The 26724-nt window shown below is 41.6% G+C and overlaps 1 long non-coding RNA gene across 1 annotated transcript; it reads right to left on the reverse strand.

Annotated features, from left to right (window-relative positions):
- Positions 1-8381: 8381 nt before the first annotated feature.
- On the reverse strand, positions 8382-11251 carry LOC136794367 (uncharacterized). The gene is made up of 3 exons (XR_010841054.1): positions 11181-11251; positions 10388-10437; positions 8382-8470 (listed from the first exon to the last, which is right to left on the reverse strand). It is a non-coding gene; the product is annotated as an uncharacterized lncRNA (long non-coding RNA).
- Positions 11252-26724: the final 15473 nt, after the last annotated feature.

Consider the following 26724-nt stretch of genomic DNA (forward strand, 5'->3'; position numbering starts at 1 on the left):
AGGCCTAGCGGCCATGGCTCACGGGCTTAGTTGCTCCGCGGCATGTGGGATCTTCCCGGACCAGGGCACGAACCCATGTCTCCTTCATCGGCAGGCAGATTCTCAACCACTGCGCCACCAGGGAAGCCCCATCTTTGCTAATTTTATTCTATTTCTTCTGTCAATTGTAAGAGAGGACATTACACTGAAGTCATCAACTATGATTGTGGATTTGTCTGTTCCTCCTTTTAGTTCTATCAGTTTTGCTTCACATATTTGGTACCTCTGTTGCATAAACATTTAGATTACTTTTTCTTTTTGGTGGATCGGCCCTTTTATAATTATATATGTTCCTCTCTGTCTCTGGTAATTTTCTTTGCTCTGAAGTCTACTTTATCTGGTATTAAAATAGCCTCTTCTGCATTCCTTTGATTAATATTTGCATGATGTAACTTTTTCCATTCTTTTGCTTTCAACTGGCTCCTATATCATTATTGACACGTATAGTTGAGTCCTGTTTTTAAATACTCTCTGCCAATCTCTGTCTTTTAATTGGTGTATTTGGACGATTTCCGTTTAATGTAATGATTGATGTCAGTGTATAAATGTGCCATTTTAATTTTTGTTTTATTTTTTATCACTGTTTTTCATCTCTCTGTTTTCTTTTTCTTTCCTTTCTGTGGGTTACTTGAACAATTTCTAGAATTCCATTTCTGACTTATCGGCAGTATTTTTGAATGTATATTAATATAGATATTTCTAGTAGTTGTAAATATTACTTTATATAACTTAACACAATCTACTGGTGTTGCCATTTTACCAGTTCAAATCAAGTGTAGAAAACTTACCTTTCTTAATGTCCCTTTACTCTTCCCCATTTATAATGTAATCATTGTAAATATTTTCTCTACATACATTTAGAACCAAAGCAGACAGTGTTATCCTTTCTACTTCCACCATCAGATATACTTTAGAAAACTCAAGAGGAGAAGTAAATTCTGTTGTATTTATCTGTACTTTTGCTGTGTTCTTTCTTCCTTCTTAATGATCCAAGGTTTCTTCCTTTATTGTTTTCTTTCTGCTTAGAGAACTTTAGTTAGCCATTCTTTTAGCGTAGGTATGCTAGTGACATATTCTCTTAGTTTCTTTATCTGAGAATGTTTTGATTCCTCTTTCATTCCTGAAAGATATATTTTCACTGGAAATAGGATTCTGGGTTGATAGCTCTTTTCTTACAACATTTGGAAAATGTGCCACTGGCCTCCATGGTTTCTGATGAGAAATCCAATGCCATCCCATTTGTTTTCCCCCCTTAGATAAGGTTTTGCTTCCCTCTCATTACTTTCAAGATATTTTTCTGTTTTTATTTTTCAGAAGTTTGATTATGATGTGTCTTGGTGTTAATTCCTTTAAGCCAATTATGTTTGGGATTCACTCAGCTTCTTGCATCTGTGAACTTATATCATTTGCCAAATTTGGGGACTTTTCAGCCATTATTACTTCAAGTACTTTTTCAGCTTAACCATCTTTTCCCTCTCTTTTTGAGACTCTGTTGAGGTGAATGTTAGATCTTTTTTTATAGTCCATCTTGCGTATAAGTAACGTCATTCTGATAAATTGCAGGGATGGAGTTTACCATTTTTCTTACAGTCACAGCCAGGAACTGCCTCCAGCATGTATTAAAAAAAAAATCCTGGGGCTTCCCTGGTGGCGCAGTGGTTGAGAATCCGCCTGCGGATGCAGGGGACATGGGTTCGTGCCCCGATCCGGGAAGATCCCACATGCCGCGGAGTGGCTGGGCCCGTGAGCCATGGCCACTGAGCCTGCGCTCCGGAAAGGGAGAGTCCACAACAGTGAGAGGGCCTCATACCACCAAAAAAAAAAAAAAAAAAAAATCCATGCCTACTGTAAATCCATTTCTCTCACAGTGTGTGACCTTCTGTTAGGGCCCCCATATTTCTTTCTTTATTAAAGGCAGATTGGGACTTCACAGCATTTAATAGGCTCTTTGTCTCTTAAAGAAAATTTTGTGAAGGAGTTATAGAAAAGGCAAAATGAAGCTTGAAATAATGGAAATAATTTTTAGAGAAAAAGATCAAAGTAGTAAAAAAGATTAAATATAATGCTTTGTTAAAAGACTGGCTTTGAACATAATACTTTCTCAGAAAGGCTTTAAGAGAAATAAAATGGTGCTCAAAATTCCTAATGCAGCCTCAGAACAGAGTGATTTACCCTTGATTAACAGTTGGAAAGCCCTGTTATGAGCCAGTCTGAGCCTCCCTTATTGAAGACAGGTGCTTGCAGCTAAACAGTTTATCAGTGTTCATAAAAACAATCAAGTCCATCCCTTATGTAAGGTCTGGTGCCCTCCAGTGGGTTCATGCCTTTGCTGTCTAGCCAAACTCAATCCTGCTTGATTGACAGGTGTTAATAAAACATCGTCATTTGTTTCTGGAACAAATCTGAGTGTCCCCCCACCCCAAAAGTGACTCCAAAGCCCCCAGAACTTCCCCTGTTACCACTTTTCACACTTTACTGATACTCCTTCTTTTTTTTTTTTTTTTTTTTTTTTTTTGCGGTATGCGGGCCTCTCACTGTTGTGGCCTCTCCCGTTGCGGAGCACAGGCTCCGGACGCGCAGGCCCAGCGGCCATGGCTCACGGGCTTAGTTGCTCCGCGGCATGTGGGATCTTCCCGGACCAGGGCACGAACCCGTGTCTCCTGCATTGGCAGGCGGACTCTCAACCACTGCGCCACCAGGGAAGCCCAATACTCCTTCTTGAATGTCTGTCTCTTCAGATACACTCTGTGCTCTGTGACATCTGACAAAATCCCATCTTTTTACTCAGCACATGAACCATGTACTGGCACATGGGGGCACTGAGTAAATGTTTGTCTAATAAATGTCTAAGTGAACAAGATCTCTCTATAGGTGTAGAAAAAGATCTACCCATTCCTAACTCTATACTTCATTCACTCTGTAATTTATTCCAAGAAAGTTTTATGGCTGTCTACTATGTGCCAGGTGAGGTGTTAAACACTGAAAGTACAAGAAAACAAAATGTGATTTATATTCTGGCCAGGAGTCCCATGGAAATATCCTGCCTGACCTATGCTCTCACATGTTGGGTTGGGCTCCTACATGTGTCCCTAGATTAGGGTTTGGCAAATTATTGTTGGTGAACCAAATCGGGCCACTACCATTTTTGTAAATAAAATTTTATTGAAATGTAACCATGGTGATTTATTTGTGTATTGTCTAAAAACGCTTTCACACTAGAATGACCTGTAAAAGCCTAAAATATTTACTGTCTAAACATTTACAGAAAAATGTTGCCAACCTCTGCCTTAAATCATAAATTGGGGAATGTTGGATATGCCCACCCCTTACCTGGAAATTCCTGTGACGCCAAAAATCAGGCAAAGTCATGGCTCCATCCGTTAGCCAACACATCCTTTGGTCAAGACTATTAGGGAAAAATAATTAATAAACAAAGTATATATTGTTCCCCCAAAATCTGCAGATCACATATTACTGTTAACAGCCTGATTTTACTGGACTGTCTTCTATCTGCATTAAGACTCCCAGGATGGACTCACAGGACTCACTAGCAAAGGTGGTCTGTAATCAGAGTTCAGGGCAATTGTTTGGTTCCCATTATTTACAGGTGGGTGACACGTGATATTTAAGCATGCGCAATATGCAGCTCACACCCCATTGGCCTTGAAGTCAGACCGTGCCTGGAATGTTTGAGGAACTGTCAGGGTTTCAATGTGGCTGGAGGGAAGTGAGTGAGGGGATGCAGTGGGAGATAAGATCAGAGAGCTGGGAGGGGATGGGGAGCTGACCACTGAAAGGACTTGGGTTTGAACTCTGAGTAAGATGGGAGCCATCAGTAGGTTTTGAGAAAAGGAGTGATCTGATCTGATTTGTGTTTTAAGAAGATCACTCTGGTGAACACGTGGGGACTAGACTGGGGCAGGCAGGGGGGCGAGGGTGAAGCAGGGCCATTGGTGAGGAGGCTGTTGGGATGATCCAGATGAGACATGATAGTGGCTGGCTGAGCCCAGGAAGCAGTGGTGGAGGTGTAAGAGGTGGTTGGATTCTGCACTTTGAAGATGGAGCCAGTAGGATTTTCTGAGGGATGAAATGTAGGAAGAAGAGTCAAGGAAGGTTCCGAGGTTTTTGAACTGACCAACCGGAAGGATAGATTGCCACTGACTGAGATGCAAAAGACAGGGAGGATTGGGTTTTGGGGGGAAATCAAGAGTTCATTTTAAACGTGTTTGACATGTCTTATTTTTCCCAAATTTCATCCCCTTCCCTTGAATTACCCTTATTTAAAAACCAGGACCTCTACATTCTTTTTTTCAATAGTTGATTTACAGTGTTGCAGGTGTAGAGCAAAGTGATTGATTTATACATGCATACATACATATGTATTATTTTTCAGATTCTTTTCCATTATGGATTATTACAAGGTATTGAATATAGTGCCCTGTGCTTTATAGTAGGTCCTTGTTGTTTATCTATTTTATATATAGTGGTGTGCATCTGTTAATCCCAAATTCCCGATTTATCCCTTCCCCTGCTTTCCCCTGTGGTAACCAAATGTTTGTTTTCTACGTCTGTGAGTCTATTTCTGTTTTGTAAATAAGTTCATTTGTATCATTTTTTTAGATTTCACATATAAGTGATCTCATATGATATTTGTCTTTCTCTTTCTGACTTACTTCACCTAGTATGATACTCTCTAGGTCCATCCATGTTGCTGCAAATGGCATTATTTCATTCTTTTTTGATGGTTTAGTTGTATTCCATTGCGTATGTGTGTGTGTATGTAGACCACATCTTCTTTACCCATTCATCTGTTGATGGACATGCAGGCTGCTTCCACAGTCCTTATACATTCTGGTTTCTAGACCTGTCCCACTCCCTTCCCTTCATTAACACCCCAACCAAGAGATGACAGTGTAGTACAGTGGTTAAGAGTGTGGACTACAGAGACAGAATTCTGCACTCACATCCGGGTCTGCCACTTCCTAGCTGTGTGACCTTGGAAAAATTTCTTAAGTTCTCTGAATTTCAGTTCCCCTCTTCGTAAAATAGAAAAAAAATAGTCATTGCTTTCCCCTCGTGGTTGTTGTGAGGATTTCGAGGGAGATTATATGAGAAACTGGCAAGCGAACTCTAAGTGTTCTCTCCCTGGCTATATCCCAGTTTCCTGTATCCAAATTTTTTTCCAGTTTCTTTTGCCATATCTCAGGACTGGGGTGTGAGGATGAGGTTCTTAGGGGAGGGAGACAATGTTGGGCAGGTGAGAGGGGAGGAGCCAGGATCTAGTACAAGGATCTTTGTCTACTAGACTGGCCTGGGGCTTGGGTGCAGGTATGATTGACCAAAGAGAGCTGCCCAGATAGGCTAGTCACATAAGGACTTAGCACCCTGCCATCTCTTGGAAATAAACCATAATGCCTCCCAGGTGTAAGATGAGCAGATGGGGAGGAGGAAGCCAGGACCTGACTTAAGGCACAGCTAGGAGGAGAGGGCAGTGGGTTAGTAGCTAAGCAAGTAATGCCTGGTGTCCAAGCCCAAGGCAAGAAGTATTAAGATTTTACAGTGGCCTGCAAAGGGCTTCCAGGAAGAAATGGTGGGATTCTAACAGAGGCTGGAACACAGTGATGGAGAGTAAGCATCATCTGGAAGGTTTTTCTATGGCTGGGGCTCCCTGGCAGAGCCCAGGCCCTTGTGGTGAGTAGGTGAAAATAACAGTTATTCCCCCAGACCCATGACCCAGGTGTCCCTACCTGAGTGCTGGGATCTGAATCTCTGTCCTTCCTATGCCCACACACCCTAGTCCCTGGGACTGAATCACTGCCTTTATTTCAGAAAACTCTTCCCCTGCCCAGTTCCGCTGTTAGGGAAATAACAGTGTGTTATTTACCTCACCCTTTGATGAGCAGTTGAGTTCTCCAGCTTTGGAGTCAACACTGGTCACTGCCCTGCTATATAACAGAGCACTTCTCTCATGCTCTCAAGCCTCAGTTTTCTGATCTAGAAAATGGGTATACTAGTAACACCTCCCTCTCAGCATTAGTTGTGTGGATTCAATGAAACTTAGCACTGAACCTGTCACACTGCTAGTGTTCCTGGGATGGCAGCTATGATTATGATCATGAAGTTGACTTGCCCGCCCAGCCTACCTTTCACTGCTTGGTCATCAAGCTGGGTGATTACCTCCTGTGGTACAGAAAAAGATGAAAGGAGTCTAAATTTCCTTTTGTAGTTTAAAAACTGGATAAGAATGCAATTCTTTAAAAAATTTTCATGTTTTTAGCAATTACATATGATGTTCTTATGGAAAGACCACTGAAAGATGGTCCTTGTTTGCATGTAAGAATTCCAGTGTGTTTATTAAGAACCACTCTCTGGTTTTATAGTCACACCTAGATGTATGAGGTGCAAAATTCAGGAGGGGAAAAAAAGAAATCCCTCTATTACCATGATGAGCATTCACATATCTAGAGCAAAATAGTTTTGCTTCAGAAAATTCTAATCAAGGCAGCCTTGGTGTTAATTTTTCCTATTCGGGCAGCCCATGAGGCCACCTCACAAATGCCGTTTAAATCTTTTTAAGGAGATACTGCACCCACCAATTGTCCAGCCCCTCATCCTAAGGAGAAGTCTGCACAGCGTTTGTAGCAAAGCATTTTCCTCTAGCTCCCATCTGGTTCTCTAAATTAGCAGAAGTGCTTCTTCAGAGCAAGATTGTATTATGCAGCAGAAGCCACAAAGATGTCAGAAATTCTATTCCTAAGAATTTATTCTAAGGAAATGTTAATAAGGAGGCAAAAACTATATGCAAGAAGATGCTTCCCGCAACATTAACTAAAGAGGAGTAAAAATATGAGAAGTGAACTAATTGAACAATAATGTGGGAAAGTTTAATAAGTCATGAAATATTGTGAAGCCATTGAAATTTTTAAACATGAAGCCTTTGCAAACATAGAAAATGTTTTTGATGGAATGTTAAATGAAACGGCAGAATACAAAATAGACATTGCTTTGTGGTTGCAAGCGTATAAAATGCTTATATGTGGATGAGCATGGGTAGATAATGGGCAAAAATGAAACATTACTCGAGGGAGCTGGAAATAGAATTTGTCCCTTCAGAATATTTGTCCATGCTGTTGCCATGACAACTTTTCAACAAAAATGTTTAAAATAATTAAGTAAACCAGAGGGACCAAAGATGTGGACTCCCTAAGGCTTTGTGAAATGATGCACTGCTTATGAGAGAAAATGCCTCCTCCGTTGCTTAGCCATACTTACAGATCACCTGCTGACATGCATCTTTTCACTGAGGCAGGAAGCTACTGTTGCCGGTAAATCTTCAATATGTGCCTCATAGACGTCAAAGGCCCCAAATCTATGTAGCCAGAGCTAGAAACACTTGCTGCCTCCACCAGGAATTTTAGTGATTGATTTCCTGTCCAGAGAAACTGGGTCTGGGTGAAAGAAAAAGTTTGACTTACATCCCTTTACCTATAGGAATGGTAGGGTCCATGCTTTGAATAATTAGTTCTTTAAGCCAGACTAGGCTTGTAAACAAATTCATTTTTCCTGCTCTGTAGTCGTTCACTCACTCATTCATTCATTCACTCACTCACTCACCAAGCCTTTTTGAAACATCTTTCATGTGCCCAGCATTTGCTCTGCCTGAAGAATTAAAATGCATATGAAATAATCTTATCAAGAACTCAAAATCTAATTGGGAAAGACAGACATATCCTCAATTTTACATGATGAGTTAAGGTCTTGCTTTCATCATCTGTAAAGTGGAGAGAGGATTTAGTGAGGTGACATGTGTACGAAACACCCAGGAAATAGAAAATACTTGGGAAATACTGGTTTGTTTCCTATTGACATTGATCATTGGGCTGCTGTGGTCATTCTAACACGGAGGAAAAGCAGAATTCCTAAGATTTTGCTGATTATAGGAAGGGAAGTCTTCTCAGATGCAGGGACGCTTATCCTGGACCCAGGAGGATGGATGGGATTTCTCCAGAGAGAAGAGAAGGGACAGGACCATTCTAGACAGAAGGAACTGGGTACACAGGTACAGAGGGGGTAGAACCATGCTACATGCATGCCCCTCCATGAGTATTGCTCTATCACGTTTGACTAGCTTGGGGTTCAAAATTAGGTGATGATACTTTCAACATTCTCTGGAAATAAACAAAGACCAACCAAACGAGATCAAGCAAAGAATATTTATTCGGAGTTTGCTATAGAAAGGGAGTCAGTCACCATCATTTATGTCAGAGACTCAAAGGCAGAGGGGTAGGAAAATTTTATAGTGGGGAAAAGGGAAGGCTTTGGGCGTGCTCTGATTGAAGGCTGTTGGCATGGGGAAGCTGGAGGTGGGCTAACGAAGCAGGCATCCTCTGTGATTGGTTAGGAGTACATATCTGGCTTTCTCTGATGGGTCCTAAATTGCAAGCAGAGACAAAAATTAGGGAAGCTGTCAGCTATTAACCAAGGCCTGGCCATTTAGGGAAGATTGTTACAGGAGTTACTGTTTGGCTTCCTGGTTTGTTCCTAGAGATAGCCATCTGACTTCCTACATGTCTGACTTACAGCAGGCTGGCTTCCTGGGCTGGTAAGTCTCAATAATGAGTTGATTTCCTGAGCAGGTTGCTGCAGATTGTGGGTCAGAGTCCTATTCTTATAAATGATCTGGCCGTTTTCCATTTGTATATTATCTCTCAACTGAAATTAAATGTCCTGGGTCCCCCATCTCACTTAGAGTGAAAATGTTTTTCTTTCCTCCTAGGGTTCCCCTAAGGGCTCACTTGTGTCCAAAGGACCAATTCTGAAGCCATGAAAGATGTCACCACCGTGACTTCAGCCCCCAAGCATGCCCTGTTACCCCGGAACATGCTTCATTCTTCTGCATGCAGTAGTCACCAACATCCCAGGAGTCTGGGGAGACATGGATCTTTCCCTCCCACCAGTCCTGGTCCTGGGCTTGGAACTAGCCCACATTCAGTTCAAAGGCACATTCTAGCTTTTCCTGCCTCACTGCCGGAGCCAGAATTCAGCTCACTCTTAGGGAGCAGACACTGGATTATAATTGGCAGCAACTTTAACTATGATTTTGCAAAAGACAGATTTTTCCCACAGATGGGTATTTTTTATATTTCCCTCTACCAAGAAAAAAGTTAAATCACAACTTTTCTGTGAAAAGCTCAAATAATAGAGCCCAGACCTGCTGTTTTTGCATAATAGAGCCCAGACCTGTTGTTCTTCTAGTGAGATGACTTTGTACTGGTATAAAACTTAGAGAATGAAGAGGAATGGGGAGTTAATATGCTGTTTAGACCATCTGAAAAATCAGATGTCTCCATCACTCTCTTGGCAAACGTTGAACTGCAATCAATTCTTGGATGAATTCTCTGACAGGTGCTCAAAGTGATGATATTCCTGGCTGTTGATTAAAAAGTGAACCATATGTTTTAGATGCCAGTTGTGCAGACAGGAAAGTCAATAGTTAGTTGAGAAAATGTAAGAAGCTGGCTGATATTTTCCCCAGATAAATGGCAGGGTTGTTGGCAAGTGAATGAAGTATTATTTTTTTTAAGGTTAGGTCATAAAGAATGAAGAGATCATTCTTGCCAGAAAAGATAGAAAAGGCATTTAAAATCATTTTTAATCTGCTTGGATCTCCATCAGTTTATTTTCAAAAGGTGAATTACCCTTCCATTTAAGAAAATAAATGTCCACCGAAAGCCTGCTAGGCTAGCTTTTGATTTCCTGCAGGAAACAGAGATTTTAAAGGCAACCAGAATACAAAGGAGAGGGTGACTATTATATATTGGTTGTTCCTCATAACACGATTCTGAGCCACAGCAGGATTGCTGGCTAATAGAATAAGGCACTTTGGTACAAAGAAGAGCTGTCCTCAAATCACACATAGACCTACTCTGTGCAAAATACCATATTTAATTCGACGGTAGATGATAAAAGAAAGGTGACATCTATCTAAAGCAGTGGTTCTCAACCAGACCATTCTGCCTCCCAGGGGACATTTGTCACAATTGTCACACTGTGGGCGGTGCTACCAGCATCTAGTGGGTTGAGGTCAGGAATGCTGCTAAACATCCTACAGTGCACAGGACAGGCCCACAACAAAGAATGATCTGGCCCCAAATGTAGTGGAGAAATCCTGGTCTGGAGGAAGCCGTGTGCTCCATTCTCTGAGGAAGCTAAAATTGCTGGTGAGGGAGATGGCTCTGTGATATATTGCTTAGAACAGGGAGGCAGCCTGACACTCAAAATCTAGAGGGAGTGACTTATGAGCTAGTGATCGCTCCCACCCTCCTCCTCCTCCTCCCTCTCACCTCACCTTTTGCCCACATGCCACAGCTACTGAAGCCCGTGTGCCTAGAGCCGGTGCTGCACAACAAGAGAAGACACCACAATGAGAAGCCCGGGCACCGCAACGAAGATTGACCCCCCTCTCGCCGCAACTAGAGAAAGCCTGCGTGCAGCAACGAAGACCCAACACAGCCAAAAATAAATAATATATATAAATAAAATAAATATATTTTTTAAAAGACCCTATTCAGATGCTACACACCTCCTTTGTGACACCTTCTCTGACCCTCTCCTCCCAGTCCACTCTGTCCTTCTAGGCAGAGAAAATTCCCCGCCCCCCTCTGTCTCCCACTATAGCATTCATTACATTGTATTGTGATTGTTTTTTGCATTTTAGAGAAAAATGAGCTCCTGAAACTTAGACATGGAGCCTTTCCCATCTCCGTATTCCTAAGACCAAACATCACGTCTGGCATTAGTAAATGAGCAATAATCTTATGCCAAATTACTCCTTTAAAAAGATCCCCAAGTACTATGTCTTTCCCACAGTGAACCCAAATTTCAAAAATAGAGAGAAACAGCTTCTGTTGTGATTCAGAGAGAACCTGTTCTGTCTGGGTTTTATGGAAATCTCCTAGCACAATGCCTGACACAGATTTTATTAAATGAGCATTGTTTTCCTTTCCAAGCAGCCAGGGTGGCTAAATGAGTTGCATGGTAGAGATCTAGGGAACATGCCGGTCTGACGGTATCACGTCACACTGCTGTTATAAAGACTGTTGATTGTTGTCGAGCAAAGTGTAATTCTGCCCAGTTCTTACCATTGCCTCTCGCCTCCATCCTGGGTCCCGTTCTTCACTGACAAAGAAGACCAGATGTACAACCAGATCCATCCACATAGAGGTGTAGCTGAGAAGGGGCTGCCTAGTTAAGAACTATGTGGTCCATCCTCCTTGATTCTAAGTGGGTATAAGACTAGATCTCGCCAATAGAATGCATGCAGATGCCACATGTGTGCTGCTGGCCCAATGCTTTTAAGAAGCAGATATGCCTCTTCCACACTCCTATTCCTCTACTGCCAGCCAGGTACAGATACCAGTGTGGCCCCAGGGGGTGGTAAAACCATAGGATAGATCGAGCCTTGGTCCTTGAATCACTGCATTAAGGAGAGCCATTGCCAGAAACCTTGGACTATTATACAAATGTGAAATAAACTTCTATTCTATGGTATACACTTTAGGATCAATTTGGTACAGCAGTTCAGCCTACCTTAATCAACACACCATGTTTTTGTAATTAAAACAAATATAGCAGTGTCCAAGGTGACAGACTGAACATGATGTTTATCCCCTCTCCCTCCCATAATGACATAAGGAATGACAACCAGGACAGGAGGGACCCATCAGAGTCTACGAGATCTCAGGGCATTCCGGGATATAGGAAGCAGGTGGAAGAACACTGACTGAGTGAAGTGGACAAGGCAGCCCCAAGTCCAGCAGGGTGCACAAGGAGGGGGTCTTCCGTGTCTTCGGGATTCTGACTACTAAAGTCCTGAGGACCTGCCAGCCCTGGAAAGATACAGTGGAGGGCAGGAGTGAGAAGTGAGGTACAAAATAAAGGTATTATTTAAGAATCAGTCTATGGAGCAAAACACCCACCAGTGACCTCCCCTCCCCAATACTGTGCTCAGAACAACCAGCAGCCAGGCATCTAGCTCCCCCTCTGCCACAAAGAGAGAGACACTTCTTCTCTAAAGAGACCACATAAGCTGTTTAGGAATAACCAGGGCAGCTAGTGTGAGTGTTGGTGTCCCAGATAAATTCTCTGCATTCCAATGTTTGGAGAAGCCCCAGAATAAGAGACAGCCCCCTTTTCACCCTGAAGTGAAATCTATTAGCTCCCATAGACAGAGCTCCAAGCCCTCCTGTTTATTGACTGATATCCAAGTATGAATTAGTAACTGAGGATCTCCAGAAATTTGAAAACAAACTGAAATGTCAGAGAAAGACTGAGATAAGCAAACTCTTGAGGAAACAGAGTAATTCTGTGAACTCAAGAGATCCTCCTTGCCAAAATCTCCAATGATATTGTCAAAAAATTTTAAGACAGTGTAGCATGTGTTTACTGGGGAGAAGAGACAAGTTTCCCATGCAGAGAAATTCCAAATAATCTATGTAAATAATTTCATGTTCTTCTCTCGGGAGAGGAAATATAACTTCCCAGACCTTAGGTGTGGGCTGCGCATAATGACTTCTTCCAAAGAGTAGAATATGGAAAGTGGGAGAGGGAGAGGGTAACTCCACGTGGAGAAATATGGCAAGCATTGCCTCAGGCAGGTGGCCAAGACCAACTTCGACCGTCATATATCATCTTGATAGAATGCACCCTTGATAGGATGTGGTGAAAATGGCATTCTACCACTGTGATCTTCCTCCCAATAACCCATAACCCCAGTCTTATGGTAAGGAAAACATCAAACAAATTTTAGTAGTGGGACATCCTGAAAAATATCTGACCAATACTCCTCAACACTGTCAATGCCATCAAAGACAAGGAAATTCTGAGAAACTGCCACAGCCAAGAGGGACCTAAAAAGACGTGATAAGTGTAACATGGGATCCTGGATGGGATCTAGGAAAAGAAAAATAGCATTAGGTAAAATCTAAGGAAATCTAAACAAACTGTGAACTTTAGTTAATAATAATGTATCAATATTGGTTCATTAATCATAAACCATGTATCATACTGGTGTCAGATGTCAATAATAGGGGAAACTGGGGGCAGGGTATATATGAGAACTCTCTGTCTTATCTTGCCAATTTTTCTGTAAATGTAAGGCTATTGTGAGAGATAAGTTCTATTTTTAAAATGTGGTGTCTGGATTCAAAAGGTTAATAGTCAAGTTTAAAGAGAAAACTGAAGAATTTTCTCAAACTGTAAAACAAACAAACAACAAGAAAATGTGACATTGCAGTAGAAAGGTAAGAGATATAAATGATTGATTTGGGATATTCAACTTACCACTAATGTGGATTCTAGAAAGAGAAAATAAGGAAAAAGGGAGGAGTGGAAATTATCAAAAGAGTACAAGAACATTTATGAAATAAGACATGTCTTTAAAATAAAAGCATCTACCAAATGTCAACCAGGATAAATGGGGGAAAAAAGACTATTAACTGTAATGTTCAGTTGTTGCATTGTTTGAAAATATGCAATTCTGCTACAGAAGGAAACAAATGGGATGGATGAAACTCATAACATGTCTAAAGCATAGATAAGTAGTGAGTAGAGAATGTATGTGTTAGACATAGAAGGGATGGAAGAACTAAAAGATAACTAATATTCATGAGACACTAAATATACATAAGGCACCCGGATACTAAATATTCGTGATATATTAAATATACAATGGACACTAAATGCTCATAATTCACTGAATATACACAACTAGTATTCAGAGGCCTAGTTCAACCACCCATTAGTGATGACCATTCTGGCTCCATGTGTCTTCTCCTCAAGAAACAACAATAAAACCCATGGCTACTAAGCTGGCTAATTGGCTAATTATAGCTATAGCCAGGCGTACTTGTCCTGCATTTCTCCAGCAGAACAGGTCTCGGCCATTGGCCCAGGGTAGCTTCCATCTTCAGGAGCCATTGCATAAACACATCCAACTCTGCTCCTAATAACTAACCATCAATGGGGAAGGCTGATGCAGCAGAGAAAGAGGGAGAGAGATGACACATGCACATGTGTGCCCCAGGACAATCAGGGTCATTCACAGGTACAAGTTCAGCCCACACATCCTGCAAAACATTTGTTCCCGTGGAAGAAAAATGTTAAAAAAAAATTAATTAATAAAATAGGAAAAATTAATCTTGTTCAGTCTGTTCATCACACATCACAAGTTCTTTCTTCTCCTGAGTGTCCCCCTTTCCTATCTCTACCAGCTCCACTGCCACACACACATACATTCTCTCTCTCTCTTATACACTCACACACATAATCACATACATACACACACACACTCATACATACAAATTCTTACTCAATCTGTTCACCCTGCTGAGACTTTTCACATAGTCTCCCTTCTCCTGAATGGCTTCTTCATCCAATGCCACTGTCACACAGACTCATACACACACTTGGTGCACGTGTTTTACCCACCTGGCAAACTCCTAGTCATCTTTCAATTATTCTTAGGGTACCTGGCCCATGGTAAGATGGAAAAATATTTGCAAATATTTGGAAAAATATTTGGAAAAATATTTATTGAGTGACTGTGTGAGGGCATGCCTTGGGTGTGTCTGTTTCCCCACTATCACTGATCTCCTTGAAGCAGGGACCATGTTTTTTTGCCATGAGTCCACAGCAGAGTGATTTAAGGCCTAATGGCAATAAATGAAAATAGATTTATGAAATTGAAAAGTAGTGAATATTAGACACAACTATGTAAATCAAAGAGTTTTAAAATTCAACAAAAATTCCATAAATGTCAATGTTTTAATCCTCTATTAATTCATACACTTTGGCTAAGTCATTGTGTTTAAGTCAAACTCAATACTTTTGACTCAGAATAGTTTTTTTTCAAAATTACCTTTACCATTTTCACACTTTGAAAGAAATTTATTTTCATCATAATTTAAGCAGGGCATAGTTGTTGGTTTGATGGTACAAGCCCAAGCAAAAAGTAGAGTCTCTGGAAACCTGAGTTCTAGAGTTAGATTACCTGGGTTCAAATTCTTATCTTTGCCACATAATAACTAAGTATTTGGGTGCAGATTACTTGATCTCTTGAGCCTCTGGCTCCTCGTCTTTTAAACGGGAGTAACAATAATAAGACCTAATATGATTATTGAGCAGATTAAATGAATTAGTGCTTATGTTAGTCTGCTTGGGCTGCCATACAAAATGCCACAGAATGGGTAGGTTAAACAACAGAAATTTATTTTCTCACAGTTCTGGAGACTGGAAGCCCAAGATCAAGGTGGCAGCAGGGTTGGTGTCTGGTGAGAACTCTCCCCTTGGGTTGCTGACGGCTGCCTTCTTGCTGTGTACTCATACGGCCTTTCCTCTCTGCATGTGCTTGGAGGGAGAGAGAGCGAGCTTGCTCAAGCTCTCTGGTGTCTCTTTCTATAAGGGCACTAATTCCATTGGATTGGGGCCCTACACTGTGGTCTTATTTAACCTTAATTACTTCCTTAGAGACCCACCTCCAAGTATAGGCACATGGAGCAGGGGATGGGGCCTGTGTTAGGACTTCAATGTATGAATTTCTGGGGAGACACAAACATTCAGTTCATAACAGTGTATGTATGTCAGCAGAATACCTGTTGTCCACGGGCAATAATGCTAACTGTTTTTGTCAGCCACTTTCTGTTTACAAGAAGAATCCAGCTGGACCTCTCAGATTCCATCCCACAAATATTTATTTTACGTCTCACCCTATTGCTGGCTTAAATTTGACTCATAGTCTGGACAAAAAGATTGACTGTTAAAGCAAGGGGGTGAGTGTAAACCAGGCAAAATGTTAATGGTGAGGGAAAGGAGCCAGGAGACATGATGAGGTAGCAGATCAGAGCAAAGCAGAGAATTCAAAAACAGATGCAAGAGGAAGGAAGAGAAAGAGAAGGCAGAGAAGAGGGTAGGCAGTGAGAGAGACAGACAAAGAGACAAGAGAACAGTCTATCTGGTGACCCAGCAGGACCTTACAAACACCTCTTAGTGTTTTTCCATCATTCCTGGGCTTGGCTCATATTGTAGCCTTAGAATCTTGATTTTGTCTTCTCGTCAAGAATGGGTCACCTTTCGGAAAGCAATTCCTAATAATCAAGTCTATGAAAATAAAAAGAATTAATCATATAATCAGTATATTTATTTTTAATAATACGTGTATCTCCCCAGAGTCATAAATGCCAGATTCTGCTCCCCAGGTACCTGGTATTGATGTACTTGAGAAATAAAATCAGTAATCAGAGGATTGCTCTTGGTAAGCAAAACATCGGATCAAAGAATGGTCTAGAAGCAGTTTCACATGGAAGGAACCCATTATAGAATGGTCTTCACTTGGTTCTGGCATATCCAGAATGTTCATACAGGGTTTTCCCCTTACTTTTCTCGCTCACTGTCTCTCAGACAAAAGAACTAAAGCTTAGAAAACTAATCTCATAGGAAGTTTACTTCAGTGTCCTAGATGCAGGACCAGATAGGCATTTAGAAAAGTCAGACTCCCATCTAGAGATTTTTAAGGGAGTGGAGGGTTCAACATGTATCTGCCTACATACTACATATTAAGCACTCTGCTGGGTGCTTGCAATATCTTATGATATTTAATCCTCATAATAACCTTGTATTATCCTCTAATTTTCAGAGATGGAAATTAAGCTCAGAGATATTGCAAATAATCTAGGCAAGATCACACATCTGGTTAAACTTTGAAAGCATGTGTAACTATGATACATAATTGTTGGAGATTTCTCAACACAGAAAGATGCAAATATTAAGAGACCACTGCCATTGTGAGAACTCAGTGGTTGGAGAATGCATAGATGAAATAGAATTATCCATAGTCTAACAAATACTAGTAATCAGCAAATATTTAGTGTTAGCGTAGTTGCGAAATGTTTTATATTTGAACTCTCAGGTGGAATAAAAACTTCAGTGATTTGTCAGAAGGTAGAGGACAGTTATGATTTAAAGCTTATTAACAGTGGAGGCTGTGTGCCTATGCTGAGACGAGGAGAGCCCAGCTGAATCAAAATAGATGTCTTCTAATTAAAAGCAAATGCAAGTCTTTGACAAACATGATTAGGACAAATCACGTTCAATAAAAGGAAAGACCATCTGAGATTGTGTGATGGCAAACATCTGGATTTGGGGGAATGGATGGCTGGTTGAACTGAATTATATGTGTTTGGACAGCTGGATTATATCATATTTAGGGCAGGATCTTCTCACCACCCTTGCCCCAGCTTCCTAGCAAACAAAAATAAGTTTCTTCTCCAAAGCAGTCCCAGGTCACGTTTCCAATCTCCACTGGTGCAGATAGTTGGGACCAGAGGCTGTCACTTCATCAAGCGATTGACCTGCAGCCCGAGGCTACTGGGGTCATGCAAGGAGTTGAAAGCTTTCCAATCATAATTCTAGCATTCATGAGACTTTGGAAATAAATATCTCCCGGTTTCTGAAAAGGCAAAGTCACGTCATCTTGCTGCTGCTCTGTTTCTCTTTGCTCTCTGCTTAGAAAAGGAAACAAGATCATCAGAGCCAAAGGTATTTTTTTTATTTTCAACAATTCAAGATCCTTGTTTAAAGTGACATTTTGGAATGCCCTTGCTTTCTCTTAGGCTTCACTGTTTGTTTAGTTTCCCTCAAGGTGAGGTAATAAAAAAGAGATCAATGGAGTGATCTCTGTTCGCATACATGAATTTTCATTGTAGCAGTCTTCAATATAATGAAAAAAAACCAACAGCAAAAATAACTGACAATAGGAATAAGTTAAATACATCATGGAATATCCATAACTACATACTTTGGAGCTATTAGAAATCTGGAACGTTTAGAGAAACACTTAATGGCATAGAAAAATGTTCTCGATAAAACATATTAACTGTTAAAAATCAGGTCATCCCCAGTTGTGTTTAAGAAACACAATTAGATATAATAATGAAAGGATCTATTCTCAAACTGTTAACAGTGGTTGTATCTATTGATGGGAATATGGGTGGTATCTATATATCGTCCAAACTGAAACATTTTTGAAAGTAAAAAGGGGTGCCAAAACTTATTAAAATTATGTAACCTTTGAAATAGTCATTTGTTAACCGACCAATGGTTTTATCATATTGGTAAGTCTATAAAATAGGTCTAAAATTATCTTCAAAATATAAAAAATAGTTCTTAAAAACTAAAAATAAAACTATTTTTTATATTAAAGCAACATAAGGAATTTCTTTATATTGATTATTTGATCATTAAAAATTACCATAAACAATGATTATTTTGGTACTTACATGCTTTGGTACATATTAATGTAACAATGATTATTTTGGTGCTTACATGCTTTGGTACATATTAATGTACTTTAATCTGTCTCTTTGTACATCTAATATCATGCCACTGGTCTTTTTAAAGAATGTACTTATTCCAATATGGCTTTAAATTTTCCAAAAAAATTGTCTGAAATCTTTTTCAAAAATGCATCTTAAGTTTTCAGTACATTGCAAAATAGCCCCAATTCACCATCTATCCCTGTATCCACACTCTTTGACAGGTAACTTTGCTATGCCCTCCCACTCTGACTCTACACACAGCCATATGACTTCCTTAGACCATTGGATTGATAACAAGTGATACAAGCAGAGTCTCGAACAGCCCTTGCCATGAGAATATACACAGGCTACCTGCTAGGGAATAAGGGACAGGGCAGCAGAGCAGAGGTTGTACCAGCTGAGGCCAGCCTAGATCAATGAATGGCCAGCCTAGATCAATGAGCAGCCAGCCAACAAGGATGCAAGGCCAGCCAGGATCAGCAGAGTCCCTGGCTGACCACCCCAGACATGTGAATAACAAGCACTTATTGTCATACGCCACTGACATTTTGTGTGATTGTGAGCTACCGAGTATTGCTGTTGCAATAGATAACTGACACAATAATTAATGAATTAAAAAATATTTGGGGCTTCCCTGGTGGTGCAGTGGTGGAGGGTCCGCCTGCCGATGCAGGGGACATGGGTTCGTGCCCCGGTCTGGGAAGATCCCACATGCCTCGGAGCAACTGAGCCCCTGTGCCACAACTACTGAAGCCTGTGTGCCTAGATCCCGTGCTCTGCAATAAGAGAGGCCACGGCAGTGAGAAGCCCATGCACCGCAATGAAGAGTAGCCCCCGCTTGCCACAACTAGAGTGTTCTGCCTATGTTTTAAAAAAAATATATTGACCCCTTCAATTAACTCTTCTCTGAGATAACATTTTAAATTAAGAATATTTTCTCTCTGTAGATGCTGACGTACTTGGTAGTTTTGGAGTCAATTGTGGTAAATGGAGGATATTCTCTCTCCTATTTTTTATATATTGAAATGTATACGTATTCCAACTGAACTATTTTCTGTTTTCCTTTTTTCAGGTTACCATCCTCTAGAAAGAAAAATGGAAGGGAAGAAAGTTGTAAGAGAGATGGGGGAGCCATGAAAAACAGGCAGAAGAATTTAGAAGAAACAAGGTAGTTAAGTCAGAAGTGTTGTCTGTTCCACAGTTAGAAACTGGTGGAAGTAAAGTGGGTTTTGTGTGTATGTGAAGGGTTAACTGGAATTAAGACGGACTGGAAGCACGGACACCAGGTAGGATGCTGTTACAGCAATAGAGGCCGAAGGTGGTAAGGTCCTGGGCTATAAGTGGGGATGGGGGTAACAGTGAGGAAGGTGGTGAGATATTGACATGCATTAATGATGGTGATGGGGTAATGGATCAGGTGATGATGAAGGGGATGTTGATGATCACGTTGGTGATGGTGGTGCTGATGGGGCCGTTGGGTATCAGCGGAAGAAAAAGAGGAAGCAACGGCCACTGTGTTTCTTTAGAGAGAACCAATATGTTCTGAGTAACACCCACTCCACCCTCCCGGACACGTTTAACTTCCCTCAGTGGTCCTGAACAAATGGGCAAACGTTAAGCCATAAAAGTGCCACCCTCACGGTTCTGACATATTCATGAGTTATAGTCACGTTTGCTTCTTTAAATCACTTACTTTTTAAACTCAAGGAATATCTTTTTTAAAGAAGACAAAGTGAGAGAGTGTCATGGACATATATACGCTACCAAACGTAAAATAGATAGCTAGTGGGAAGCAGCCGCATAGCACAGGGAGATCAGCTCGGTGCTCTGTGACCACCTAGAGGGGTGGGATAGGGAGGGTGGCGGGGAGACGCAAGAGGGAGGAGATATGGGGATATATGTATATGTATAGCTGACTGACTTTGTTATAAAGCAGAAACTAACACACCATTGTAAAGCAATTGTACTCCAATAAAGATGTTAAAAAAGTTTTATTTATTATTATTCATGGGAAATTTATTTTTTAAAAGATACCCAATTATTTTATTATTATTAAGTGAAAAACAGTCTATCTTTGGCATAAATTGGAAATGCTAGTAAAATTAAACACTGTGAAAACAAAACTTTACAGTTAAATCTTAGTGTGCCCAAGACTCTGAACCCGCTCTCTGCTCTTTCTTTGTTAAAAATGAAGGCTGAAAGCAATAGATACGTGTTAAAGACACAATAGTGCTAAACTGTAGACTTTCCCCTTCATGAAATCAAAAGCACTAAAGAGAATTGAAAGGGAATGATTTTCTCAGTATGTGATAAAATGTCATGTCATGGAGGACCAGTAGGTCACCTACAATCACCTAAAATCACATTCCACAGTTTGGGAACGCTGTTCTAGGGAAAGATCGTTTCTGCATATCTGGAACACTGCGGACTCCTCTATCTTAGGAATGATGGACCCGCGAGGGGAGGGAAGGTGAGCAACAAACGGGCAGAGCCACTGAGAGATGGAGACAGGTGGTTGGTAAAAATACCTTTTTTGTTGTTGTTTGTTTTTTTTTGTGGTACGCGGGTCTCTCACTGCTGTGGCCGCTCCCATTGCGGAGCACAGGCTCCGGACGCGCAGGCTCAGCGGCCATGGCTCACGGGCCCAGCCGCTCCGCGGCATGTGGGATCCTCCGGGACCGGGGCACGAACCCGTGTCCCCTGCATCGGCAGGCGGACTCTCAACCACTGCGCCACCAGTGAAACCCTACCTTTATTCTTATTCTTACAAAAAGTACCATTAGCAAGAAAGAAACCGTAAATGATCATATAAGTACCTCATGGTGAAGAGGTCAAAGGAACCGAAAGAGAAAAAGAACTTTGATACCACAAGCTTTGTAAAATGTCCATTTAAATAAACTAATTGTTGCAGGGAGGCTCCCAGAATGCCATCTGGGACGTGATGGCAGAACGGAGGCCCCAGCAACTGCGAAAACATAAAAGTGTATATTTCTTTCTTATCTGAAAAAAAAAAAAAAAACCAGAATCTTGACATATGCCTTTCAGTTTGTGTAGCTGATTCCTCACACTTTTAACAGTCTAATCATGTCTTCAACAGCAAGAATTTTTTTTTTTCCCTTTGGGAAGTTGATGTAAGGGATGAGACCGGCCTCTTTGTGTCTTCCCCAGCACTTCACAGATGTTTACATGAATATTCTCATTCTTATCCTCCTGGCAGTCCGAACAGCTAGGTAATGTTAGCCACACTCTTACGCGGATATGAGCCTCATGGAGGCTAGTGAGCAGCAAATCTGAGATTCATCCCAAGTCCACGCCTTTGCCACCATCCTGACTGCTCCCAGGTCAAGTGAATGATCTTTGGTGGTTGTGTGTGTGTCTTCTCTTCTTTGTGCTCATAGGGACTTCTTTGCTCAGCATGGCCATTATGTGACAAAGAGCAGCATTTGGCAATTTGATGATTATTCTTCACCCAGATATTAATCTGCCTTAGATTCTGGTCAGCACACAGACATCTCAGATAAGTGGGTGGAAAGCAAATGCCCAATACTGTTTCCAAGTAATGCCCAGAAAACCCGGGGAGTCATTTGATTCTTAAGACTAGGGTTTTCACATTCAATATATACTTTTCTTTAAAAGTTGTTATTCAGAAACTGAGAAATGTCTTTGGGTTTGATAAATAGATATTAGCATCCTCGAGTAACATTTCTCAAGAGCCCACCCAAGCGTGTGAAAACTGCAGTATTGTTCAGCGTGCATGAAAATTAATTAGTGCCTTACATGTTAATACCACGTATCTTAGAAAAACCTCAAAAGAAGTTGCCAAATAAGTGTCTGAAGCCGACTCAAGGGGAGTCCTGTGGTTATAATCAACACAGAGGTGTTGAGCTACTTCCTGTGTTCTAAGATATTTTTTGCTCTCCCACGGGCACCATTTAAAATACCCAAGGAGCAAATAAAATGTTATTGAGTGAAGTACCTTCTGTTTACCCACACGCCTGTACTAGGAGACTATTCTTCTTGCCTCTGAAAGGACCATACAGCTTGATGGTGAGTCAGTGGCACTACAGACAGTCGGTGAGTCAGTGGTTAGGGGCGGTCCATATGCCCCGATCTGTTTTCACAGAGGATCCGGATGATTATTATTCAGGAGGGCTATGTGGATCAGGACAACAGATGTCTATTTCCACTTTGGCTAACTTGCTGGGTCTTATGAGATGGGTTACATTTTACCTCTGTAAAAAGAAGAAATGGGTTAGAGTCTCTCCAGTTCCCAAACCAAACAAACGTACAGTAAAAACAAAACTTCTGGAGCTCGAATGTTGATGTAGAAAGTCTATAAAGTGCAGCGTTTCTTAGTGGGAACTACCATAGTGAAGCTGAAATGTTAAAGGGGCTTTGTGATTTATCAGATCTACCAGAAGCCGGAGGGATGTCATTCTCAAGGCATTCTCTGCACAGGGTCATTGCCTGCACCACTGTAGGGCTCAAGGTAGTTGGAAGAAATAAGTCGCAGAATCCGCATGGGAATTTGATCCCTCCAGCTCTACCATAGACTCGCCATGGCTGTCTTTCATGAGCTGATTAGTGCAGTCAGTTTACAGATGAACCTTGGGAACACAGGTTCTTTTGTAATCAATGCTCCCTGCTATCCAAGCAGAATTTGAAGATAAGAAAACACGTGTTCTGGGATAAGCATATCCGAACCAACCAGCAGCATCCATCTCCACTGTTAACTCGGACACCGAGATTTAGATCTACCTAGCTTTCAAGTAGATGAAGAAGGAAGGCTGTTTGTTAGAACTAGATTTGGCTAAAAGAGACAAAAAAACAAAAAACAAAAAAAACCCAGAGAAACATCGGCTCAAACAAGTTGAGAATTGATTTCTCTTTCAGGTAAATGCAGATTGTACATGTGCAGAAGAGATAATACAGCAGCCCTGAAACTGCTCTCCTTAGAAAGACCTGCTTGCAAGGTCAGTCCTTAGCTAGCATCTGGGAACTTGGCTCCCGGGGTGTCCAAGTAGACAATAAGCCATTCTTACAGAACATTAGCCATCTCTGGCACAGTAGACAAGAAATAGTGGGTAATTCTTTTTTTAAATTGTGATCAAGGGTCTTATCCCACTAAGCCTATGCTTCAACTCTCTGTCCACTTCCTCATGAGAGTTTGGGATTTGGGTACGTGCTGGGCAGAGGGTGCCTAACAGAACCAGCTCCCAGGGGGCACGGAGTCTCAGCTGGGCTTTCCTGTGCAGAGATATCACATGCACATTGCTGTATTTTCACTGCTGAGGGAAGGGTGTTCTGTGTGACCCCTCACGGGAGGCAGACACACAAGGAAGCCTGCACATGGATTCTTCCAGACTCCACCTATCCATTTTTCCCTTACGATTGGCTGTATATCCTCATGACATGACGGTAATGAATCTTAGCTGTGAGCACACCCATATGCTGAGTCCTTCGAGTGCTTCTAACAAATCTCCAAGGGTCGGGGTGGTCTTGGGGAGCAGAAACCGTTCGGACGGCTGGGGCAGCTCCACAGTGATAGAGACCTGGGACGTGCATCTGGTCCTTGTGGTCCAGGATGGCCCTTCCTTATGTCTACATTCCAACCAGCAGGAAGGAGAAAAAGAACAAGAGAAGAGCAACTCTCCTCACCACTATTTAATGACATTTCCTAACTGTTATACAAATCAATTACATCCCATAAGCCAGTATTTAGTCAGATAGCCACACCCAGCTGCAAAGGCAGCTGGAAAATGTCATCTTTATTCTGGGCAGTCACATGTCCAGCCAGCATCCCAGAATTCTCTACTGAGGAATGAGGAAATGGATATTGGGGGAAAACTAACAGTCTCTGCCACAGAAGGCAAGAAAATAGTGGGGGATTGTTGTTGTTTTTTTAAATTGAGATCAAGTTACGAATTTTTATACCATTAAGCAAAATTAGACAGCTCAGTATTACATCAGTTTTAGGCTGGATCTTCTAACAATGAAAATGAGGCAGGCTTCTTGCCTATTAAAAGATTTATTCTGGGACCAGTGACCAGCTGCTAAATCATTTATAAGCTATTAAATGATTTACATATGGATGGAATTGAGAGTTCCTGGACGTTGAGTTCCTACCATTTTCCTCACTCTCTCACCTCATTTTCTGAATATTTCTAAAAACAAAGTATTTTGACTGGAAATCTTCAGGTCAAACAGAAAAATCAAGGCTACTATGCTTGGTTCTCTACACAGCTCATAAAATTGTACCAGGCCAACATATTATAACTCTTGTCCTTAAAGAATTTCAAATTTAATACATGACAGGATTGAAGATTATGACATATTTTTATGCAAATGTACTACTGTCTACCAGACACCGATGCATGCATCGGTGAATAACATGCATGCATGTTATTAACCTGGGCATTCACAAGTGGGCTTCGTGGAGTTCTATGTCCAGCCTTGAAATGTGCAAAATTATGTACAAATATGCATTTTTTTCCTGTAGATTTCATCAGCTAATCAAAGAAGTCTAACTCCCAATGATTACAAATCTTTCCATTCGTAGTTTAATTCCTCATTGCCTAGAGATGATAGATGTTCTGTGATCCATCATGGTAACTTCCCAGTGTCCTGGACACTAGTGGTGGGGAAGGAGCAATTCACCAGCCAGCCAGTCAAGACCAGAGGTGTGGTCCGGAGAAGAAACAGAGCCAAGCATCACGCCCTAGAGGGTTAGAACTCACAAGCTAGGTCTTAATTATAGAGGAGGTCTACCAAGCAACACCAGTTTTTTAGGACAAGTCACTGTTAAGCAAAATGTCTGACTTTCATTTAATACGGCTCACGGTCTCCTGGGTCAGCAGCTAGTGCCAATCCAACAACATCCATTTTCCATGTAAATCCCAAGCTTCTTGCACACAAGCCCCTCGCAGCAGTCTCCTATCCTGAGTGTGACTTCTGTTTGTCCTGGTGAGGGCTGCAATAGATGGTTAGGGCAATTAGAGCAAACTTCAGAAGCCCAGGTTTAAACAGCTAGTAGATCACATCTGCTTGGCTAGCCATCAGCAGCCATGAGAAAACAAATAATATAGTCAGTGTGTTAGAATATGGATGATGAAATTGCTTGCTTTGCTTTTTGGTGGGGGGCGGGGGGTGTATGTTTTCTTCATTTGATAGAAAATTGCAGGGTAATGTATTGGTGACCTGAACCATTCTGCTCAGGGATGGGAAAGCAGACTTATTCTCCTGAGATTAGCAGTTTGGATGCAAGAATGAATAGCCTCCTGCCATCTCGTGTTAGGTATGTGCAGGACGGGGTTTGCCATCCGAAGGCTGCAGAAGGCTTCTAAAGCTACAGGGACATCCAGGATCACACTGTTTAGGGAGTGAGCCTGATAATGCCAGAGGCAAACAGACCTCTGTCAAAGGGCCTCTAAGTCAGCAACCCATCACGACTTGTAATTTTTACGTATCTGGAGTGGACCAGCTCTGACATCCTAGGAAACTGTGACTAGCGTTCTTGCATCACAGAAATTATATTAGTTAGGGAATAATTTAGGCTACAAAAAACTACAGTGGCTCAAGTAGACTAAAAATTTCTCTCACTCCCTACCCAGAGGTAGGTGCTTTGTCCAAGCTCCCATTGTCCGGGGACTCACACTCCTTCTAACTTGTTGCTCTACCATATCAGGGGAGACCACCAGCACTGCCACCATGTTCCAGGCTACAGAAGGGAAAAAGAAAAATAGTGGACAGCAGGTGGTCTCCCTTTAAGGATGTGCTGCCCAGGCAACCCACAGCTACTCCCGCTCCCTCGGTTCTACTGGGGAGAAGTAAATCCCAAGGTCACAGCTTGCTGCAGGGCAACCTTAGAGACGTGAGCTGCAGCTGGGAGGCAGCGTGCTCTGCTGAAACTGGCAGGTTGGGTGGGGGGAAACTGGCGGGGGGGGGCGCGGGTAGTCAGTTCTATCACTAGAAGGAAAAAGGGGAGAATGGGTTCTGGGAACAATGATCAGTCTCTGACACAGTGTGGATTCTCTTTCATAGCATTAGTCGGAAGCAGTAAAGTGCAGTAAAAAGAGCAGGGCTTCTGAGTGAAACAGACACCTCTCAATCCTGTGTCTCTCACTTCATGTCTGTGTGATTGTAAATGTATTCTTCTATTTCAATGAACCTCCATTTCCTTAACTATAAAATAGGAATAAGAACCCCACCTAACTCACAGACCTATGAAAATTGAGTAATTATATGTTCACGGCACCTGATACATAGAAAAAAATTGTGTGTGTATCCGTACACACACTTGTCTATGTCTGTATCT

The sequence above is a fragment of the Kogia breviceps genome, chromosome 6 (genome assembly GCF_026419965.1).
Source record: "Kogia breviceps isolate mKogBre1 chromosome 6, mKogBre1 haplotype 1, whole genome shotgun sequence".
Taxonomy (NCBI): Eukaryota; Metazoa; Chordata; class Mammalia; order Artiodactyla; family Physeteridae; genus Kogia; species Kogia breviceps.